The sequence below is a fragment of the Haliotis rufescens genome, unplaced genomic scaffold (assembly GCF_023055435.1).
Source record: "Haliotis rufescens isolate VD_foot unplaced genomic scaffold, xgHalRufe1.0.p SCAF_16, whole genome shotgun sequence".
Taxonomy (NCBI): Eukaryota; Metazoa; Mollusca; class Gastropoda; order Lepetellida; family Haliotidae; genus Haliotis; species Haliotis rufescens.
This window is the reverse complement of record NW_025963846.1, coordinates 15,960,426-15,968,493: the sequence shown is the minus strand read 5'-3', so window position 1 is coordinate 15,968,493 and position 8,068 is coordinate 15,960,426. Positions and strand designations below refer to the sequence as shown.

General features: G+C 39.4%; 1 long non-coding RNA gene across 1 annotated transcript; it reads left to right on the top strand.

Annotated features, from left to right (window-relative positions):
* The first annotated feature begins 3,282 nt into the window (after positions 1-3,282).
* Positions 3,283-7,401, top strand: LOC124120887. Its single transcript, XR_006858936.2, has 3 exons — positions 3,283-3,364; positions 5,448-5,520; positions 6,444-7,401. It is a non-coding gene; the product is annotated as an uncharacterized LOC124120887 (long non-coding RNA).
* The last annotated feature ends 667 nt before the right edge of the window (positions 7,402-8,068 follow it).

Sequence of the window (8,068 nt, the reverse complement as noted above, 5' to 3'; positions counted from 1 at the left end):
TGTTTCCGATAACTGCAGTATACAACATGATGGATCTTTGGCCGGAACTAAAATTAGATTCTTTGAAATCCTGTAGATAGAATTGGCGTGCAATTCCCGTTTCTGACTCGTACCATGTGTTCCCGTGTTGTGTCAGTAAACATTTGACTTGCCTTTGCGTGTGTTTGTGGCAGGTGTCACCGGTGGGGCAGGATACGCCTACCTTTTCACCGACACCCGTCATTATTACTTCTACGAAATAGCCCCATTGTCTACCATGACTAAGGTGCAATGTCCACCGTCCAAGTAGGGAGTGTTGGCCATGTTTAATTACACCCATCAGTATGGAACAAGTGACGAATACCACATGTGACATTGCAAGACGCAGGGTGGCCCTGGGGACCTAGCGAATCTTGAGTACAGATAATGGTAATCATATTACTTCATCACTCTGTCACCCTAGTTTGTTTGTTGTTGTTGTTTATCTCTGTATACGCAATTGTTAGCTATAGAACCATGTCCTAACCAGGTGTTGATCAATTGCTTGATAAAGATCATCTGTACCCAAACGTCACATTGAAATAATAAAGAAGTTGAAATCCACAAGTCAGCTCTGTCTTCAAAACAACAGTCATTCCTTTATTAATCCCACCTTCACACGTGTGTTATATACCTGTTAGGAGCCTAAGGTACTCAGTACCTTTGTGTGACATTTTTGCGACATCATTGATCAAATCCTAGATACCAGTATTCAAACTGGAACCAGCCTTTGCATACCACTGCCTGGCTAAATGTGTGAAATAAAAATGTTTGAGCACTTACAGCGTTATTAAAGTACTCATGGAAATGAAAAAAACCTGTTTTGCTGGATTTAATAATCGACACAAAGCATTACGTAGATGTAAATACGAAATAACAAAACAACTGGAAAAGTACTAGTCTGGATTTGCTAGTTTTATCTCAGTGCTCAATACAAAATGTACTTTACAGGAGGTAATTTGTGGGCACTTTCAACATTCAAAAATAAAACTAAGTCCAAATTGACATGGCAGAAACAGGCTATAGGCATTATGCAAATTAGCCTGGAAAAAAGTGATCAAAACAACAATAAAAATAACATCTATGTTTATGTACATAATAATAATGACATGCAAGTTGTTGTTTGAGAAGGGAATATGTTACTTTTACGTTCTGATATTTTGACGATGATTCACTATCCCACAATGCCACTCACAAATCACTAACCACTGACAAATCACATGCACGTGGGTTTCAAGCACCTGTTTTCACCTGTCGTCAAGGTGTCATAGGTCCTGGACATTCACCTTGATCTACTAACACCTGGTTATGCTCAGTTTCACAATAGTCTGTTTTGTTCATATTTTTACACACTTTTACGTGTAAAAAGACATAAAAACTTTTGAAACGCTGTATTTGTGCCAAGGCCCAATTGGTACTAATTGAGTTGTTTTAATATTTATATATTTTGTATATCAACTGCATCTATTTAAAATCTGAGATCGAAAAAAAAGGGTTTTTTTTCATTTCCGTGAGTAATTTAATTACCAGCAAACTCTCTTTATCTATCATGATACCCCCAAAAGAATTTGGAACACAGATGAAACAAACAATTAAAATTTATGTTTCTGGGCCAAACCGCTGTATGATAAATACATGTATGATACATAAGTGGTGAATTCCACTACTTACGTCCAATATTTGAAACAGAATGACGAAAATATATCAAATATATTTCACCTTACGGATAGTTCAAAGTTGAAGAAATTACGAGCTTTCGCAAATGTGAACATTATACAAAACAAAAAGAACTGCATATGTTTTTCAATGTAAGTCTGCGTCATCCTGAATGCCTTATTTCATACATGTGTGCACATTTCAAGAAGAGAAGGAAAGCTTTGTTATGCATTTGGTATACACCATGTATGTCTTGTACGGCTGTTTGTGATCACGTTCTGTTCTGTCAACATCGGCAAGGTAAACAGTAGGGAGACAGTAACGGGCGTGTTTTCTATCCCGACATGCAAGGAGAACCGTGCGCTTGCCAGTCTCACGCTCTGATTGACAGGTGACGCTGTCATTCTGACATTTACTGATGATGCAAGGGCTCAAACTACTTTATTCCTACCTTTGGAAGTATTCGCCTCGACGCTGTACAACAGTTCATACCATTGCTACGTTAACTGTGATTGTCAACTTTAGGGTTGCAAAATGAAGAATGTCGACTGTTGTCTGCAGACTGAAGAGGAACCATCTTTCTTACAGCCAATATGATAAATGTAATTCCCGTTAACTAAAAATATATCAATTTGGTAAAATGGACGTTATTTGATATGCTTCCCTATATCGCGAACGACTGGTGTCATCACAAGAAGTTGGCATATTGTTTTCTTAAAAAAGAAATGTCTCAAATGAAGAATAAGCGAGATAAGGGTAGGTCGGATGTACATGTACGCGCCCAAAAGTGAGTGAGTGAGTTGGGTTTAACGCTACTTTGAACAGTATTCCAGATATATCACGGCGTGTCAGCTTAATGATTTTGGTTTTGGTTTGGTTTGTTGTTTTACGCCGCACTCAGCAATAATCCAGCTATATGACGGCCGTCTGTAAATAATCGAGTCTGGACCAGACAATCCAGTGATTGATATCATGAGCATCGATCCACGCAATTGGGATCGATGACATGCTTCAACCAAATCAGCGAGTCTGACCACCCGATCCTGTTAGTCGCCTTTTACGACAAGCATGGCCACCTTTTACGGCAAGCATGGGTTGCTGAAGACCTATTCTGTCTCTGATCTTCACGGGTCGTCAGCTTAATGAGGGAGAAAAGCCCGAAGTGATGCAAACATTAGGCTTCCGTTTTATGAAGAAACGAAGAAACATAATCGGGGTGAATCGGGATTCGAACCAACAATCAAGGGTTTCTGGCGTGCCCACGGGCCGCAACTCTGCACAGCGAATTGCGGCGCCTTTGCCCAATCGGGCCACCCGTGCTCCTCTATACCTACGAAGTGATGACATACAATACCATATGACCTAATTCTATAAACCAGGACGTGGAACGACATTGATTCATTTCAGCCTTTACAAATTCGTTTTTCAACTTTTTGAATAACGTCATTAAGTGCAACCACTTTTGCATGCATCGTTAAAGCTGAATTGTATAATTCGGAAAATCTACACCTAATTATGAAAAATAATTAAAATGAAAGTAAGATGCGTATATTTACCATCACAAAATGCAACTAAGGTAACCATCACCATGGCTGGTTTCATCAGTACTTGTTGTGCAGCAAACACAACATACAATTACATACCTGAATACCCCGGAAGTACGAGTCAGAAGCAGCAAATGTTTGACGGGGTAAGTATGTTCGTTGATACTTCATAAGAAATTTGATAAAGAAACGTGTTCTTTGTAAACATGCATTAAGAAGTAAAGTTCTGTAATTGTATGTGGAACTTAAACATCATGATTTTAAAATACGCAGATAAAGAATGAGATGTTTGCTTTGTGAAGAGAAAAGAAACAACATTGTTGCTCTTCCGTTTTGTATGTAGATAAATTGACATTTCAAAACATTAACATTAATGAACGAGGTATAACAAGAGCTCTTTCTGGCCAACTGGAAATGGTAAGTTGCCAAAAATATCTCGTTATGGACGTTATCGATCATGTTCGTATGAGTGACAACTAACTTTAGCCTTTTCGTCCTATCACATTCAATTTTGAAATCATAACATCCTCAAGTACAGAAGTATCACTAAAGGGCAGCCACACCCCTGTGTAGAAATTTGTTAGCAAGTCTGTAACCACCAAAGAGTATTGTTGGATTTATCTAAAACCAAAGAAAAGTAAAAAAAAAAAAATACACTCTGCAAAAATTAAAAAAGAAACGCAAAAGTGATCTTAAATGTAGAGTTTATATGTCATATAAATAATCAACAAATGGTAATAGATTGTTGAAAATGGCACCCATCACTGTCATTGACCCAGGTTCCATATGGCACACATGGAATCGTAGATGTCCAAGGTGAATGTAATCTGATCACAATACCTTGTATGGCCATCGTTAGAGTCCAAAACTGACTGACATCGTCGTTACATGGAAATCAATCATATCCCGAATTGTGCTCTGGGAATGATCATCCATCCTGCCTGCAGTGCTTGTGCCAATTGTCAGAGGTTCTGTGGTTGATCCAGTGCATCCATAAATGTTCGATTTGGTTTAAATCTGGAGACCTGGAGGGCCATGACAGGATCTGGATCTTTTGATTCCCGAGAAAGGCTTTTGTCAGTCTTGCCGTGTGACGTCGGGCGTTGTCTTGTTGGAAAATGACGTTCTCTTGTTGCACAATGGGAAGGAAGTGTGGCCCAATAATATCATCCGTGTAACGTTGTGCCGTTAAATGCCCCAGACCTTCGCCAAGTTTGTTCTACCAGTGTACTCCCTACCTACGCCTCCCTACATACGACGTTTACCATCCGCACAGGGAAGCATAAAACGCCACTAAACCAAACTTATCACCGTGTTGCCGTGGTAGCTCTTTCCCGTAAGTGGGGGCGGCCGAGTAGCCTGGTGGTTAAATCGTTCGCTCGTCACGCCGAAGACATGGGTTCGATTCCCGACATGTGTACAATGTGTAAAGCCCATTTCTGGTGTTCCCGTCGTGATATTACGGAAATATTGCTAAAAGCGGTGTAAAATCAAACTCACTCACTTTCACGTAAGTGACGTAGCTGTATGAACATGTTCTATGCTCTAGCAATGATACGTAGTCGACGGGTACTGACAACGGTTCCAAAGTCTATTAATGGTGCTTGGTGCTACGTGGAAAAACCTGGTTACAGCTAAAGACGATTCTCGGCCGATGGCTTTGTTGCGTTGGGCTTCCGTCAGTCACTTGCTGTAAGATTGTGATGGTGTGGATATGAAAACCCAACGTCTTTCATAGCCCAACAAGTGCACGTGCACAAGTGCGCCAGGCTCTCACGTGGTTATGTATTTGCGTTTTTCCATCTTTTCACCAAATTTCTCATTTTTTCCACTCAAATCAATCCGTATCCACGCAGAAATGACCAGTTCCTTTTTGGTATTACTTTTTTATGGATGTCGGATTTACGATTTTACTGCTTTTGCGTTTCTGGTTTCTCAGAGTTTATAATTATAAAGGAAATGTTTACGTATTTATTTTAAAATATGCTGAATCTGCCTGTCAAATGCGATTTTATTTGGGTCCCGCGTACGACACTCTCTCTAGACCCCCGACTCCCGCACACCGAAAGGGGGTTGGCAGCCTCATAACTTCACCGTACATATAGAGCGTAAAACTTTTGAATATTTGGATTAATAAGGAAATACTATAATTCCATATGTTCCTACTTTACTAACATGCTTAAAATTAATTATGCTAAATGATGTATTTAATAATGAAGGTTGTTTCAGAATAGCCTTATAAACAGCCGATAACCTGAGTTCAGAAACATCATGGGTATCTGTGGATCGTCGCCATTTCCTGGTAGGTCATGCAGGATAATAACGTGACCATTACATTGCAATGAATAGAAGTTGTTGTTGGTGTTATAGCCAAACGTTATGACAGGTGCTTGCAAGTTGTCGTGTACAGGCCAGACCAAATCGTGACTGATTGTAGGGACAGTGATCGTCACCGCCAGAGCACAGTGACACACACTGACCTCGGTCTGGGGGCACCTGTGTACTTTGTTAAATTTGGTAAAATTACTTGAAAAAATAAATTTGTCTCGTGTTCGTGTATGTTTTACTCCATTCTCCAAGCACCAAAAATGTTCGTTGGATATGTGGGATGCGTTCAACTCCCCCTTTTTGTATCTTGGAGCAATGACGAAAATATATTCTGTCTCTGACAAGAACCTCCACACTGAAAGGCGATCCCGTACGGCCGGCATGAAAGACATATTCCACTTAACCATGGACAAAGAATACTACTCAAAAATGATATTTGATTCTTTCATATTATTATAGTTAATCTGTCATGCAGTTAAAGAACTCCCGATTCTTTCATATTACTACAGTTAATCTGGCATGCCATGACATAACAGATTAACTACAGTAAAATTAAATAATAGGGTATTTTTAAAACCTTTTTGAGATGTGTATAGATAAAACGTCCATGCCAGAGAATGCTCAGTCTCGATTATCCGCCGAAATAGATTTCATTGGGCGTAAAAGGCAAAATAGAGGTACAAATTATATAAATGGATAACTGAAAATCAGTGTTAACACGAAAAGTGTAAGCATGACCTGCTCTACCGGTATCAACCGCCACTCACATAAACATAACTATGTGTTTGTTCGTTGCCTGACGCTGTATAGCAGTACTCATGAAGGGAAATATATGAATGAATGGAAACAGTTGACATGACACGAAATTGTTCCTAACCTGGTTTTTTTAAAATTCAGATTCTTCGGAATGGAAACCCACCCTTAAGACGGGCGATTCCACGACAAAGAGTCTGAGCGAGCGAGCATCAGAGCGAGCATCAGAGCGAGCATCAGAGCTTAGAGCTCAGAGTCAGAAGAAAGCTGACAAGGTGGAATCCATGGAGTATGACGCTGATGGGAGAAAGAAGGAAGGGGCGAAAACATTTGTTTCCAAAACCCTTTTGAGTAAATTTTCAGACTAACAGCACACACAACGAACTGACACTAAGATTTTCGTGATGTTCGAGTATTTACAAAGTAAGATAGCACTCTAAATATTCAGTGGTCTTCTAGCTATTTTCATGTGTCTTAAAATACTTTAGCTGTTACAAAGGCCAGAATATATTTTAAAGGTTGGTGGATTTTTTAACCCCAAAATATCTTTTTGGGATTTCCTGAAAATGAGGGCTGCAGGAATAGAGAAGGAAACAATTTCAGATTACCTCTTTCCGTAACAGGGCGGTCGGGTAGCCAAGTGGTTAAAGCGCTCGCTCGTCACATCGAAGAACCGGGTTCGATTCTCGACATGGGTATAATGTGTGAAGCCCATTTCTGGTGTCCCGCCGCCGTGATATTGCTGGAATATAGCTTAAACCATACTCACTCACTCTTTCCGTAATAGACACATATGTCTCGCGATTTGACATAATTCGTCATGTTTTGCATTTATTTACAACCATAGAAACAGTAAATGAAGTTTCTAAAATTTATTTCTGCCCAACAGAATACAAACTACACTGCTTTTGATTTTTCTTTGTCACATATAAAAGTTTAGGAGTCGGAAAACTCGTAACCCAAGTGTGAAAAAAGTCTTGCCTAAAAGTTAACAAACATGGTATCATCTCTGTGCACAGAGAGTATATTGCACGCATTTTGAAGATTGTTTTGTGTCTGGCATCATCTGTAAATAAATCTGTACCACGTGACGGTGATTGCATGTATTTGTTTGAGTAATTATTACTGGAAAATCCTCATGTTCTTTTCAGACATGAAAGGGCAAATTGTTATCGAAGGTAATGTCATTGTCAAATGTCATGGGTTTGTGGACACGTTAATGGAGCAAAGTACATATTGACGATGGAGGTAAATAAACTGTGCTTATTGTCATACGTCGAAGATGTTTTAATTTCTCTTTTCACTTATACATGATGATGTCAAGTATGGCTTTGTGCAGTGAGTGTGATGTTTGTTGTGGATACAGAAATAGGTGAAGCGTTATCTAATGATCATCAGAGGAGATCGCTATGACATACCTGTATAAACATAAACACAAATATAATAAATAAATATAATAAATAAATATAAATCATAAGGAAAACCTTTGTTTCAGACAGGTACAATTATATGCTGTCATTGGTTCCCTGCCTTGTCTACCAAATACGCTTTGGAAACAATGCACACAAACACATCTCAACATTTGATTCTGACATGTATTGACTTTGTATGCCCGCTATTCCAAATTCGACAGTGAAGATTATTTCCCTATATTTTTCCTTGTTCCATTGTTGACTTACATGTGCATGGGGGCGGTCGGGTAGCCTGGTGGTTAAAGCGTTCGCTCGTCACGCCGAAGACCCGGGTTCGATTCCCGACATGGGTACAAT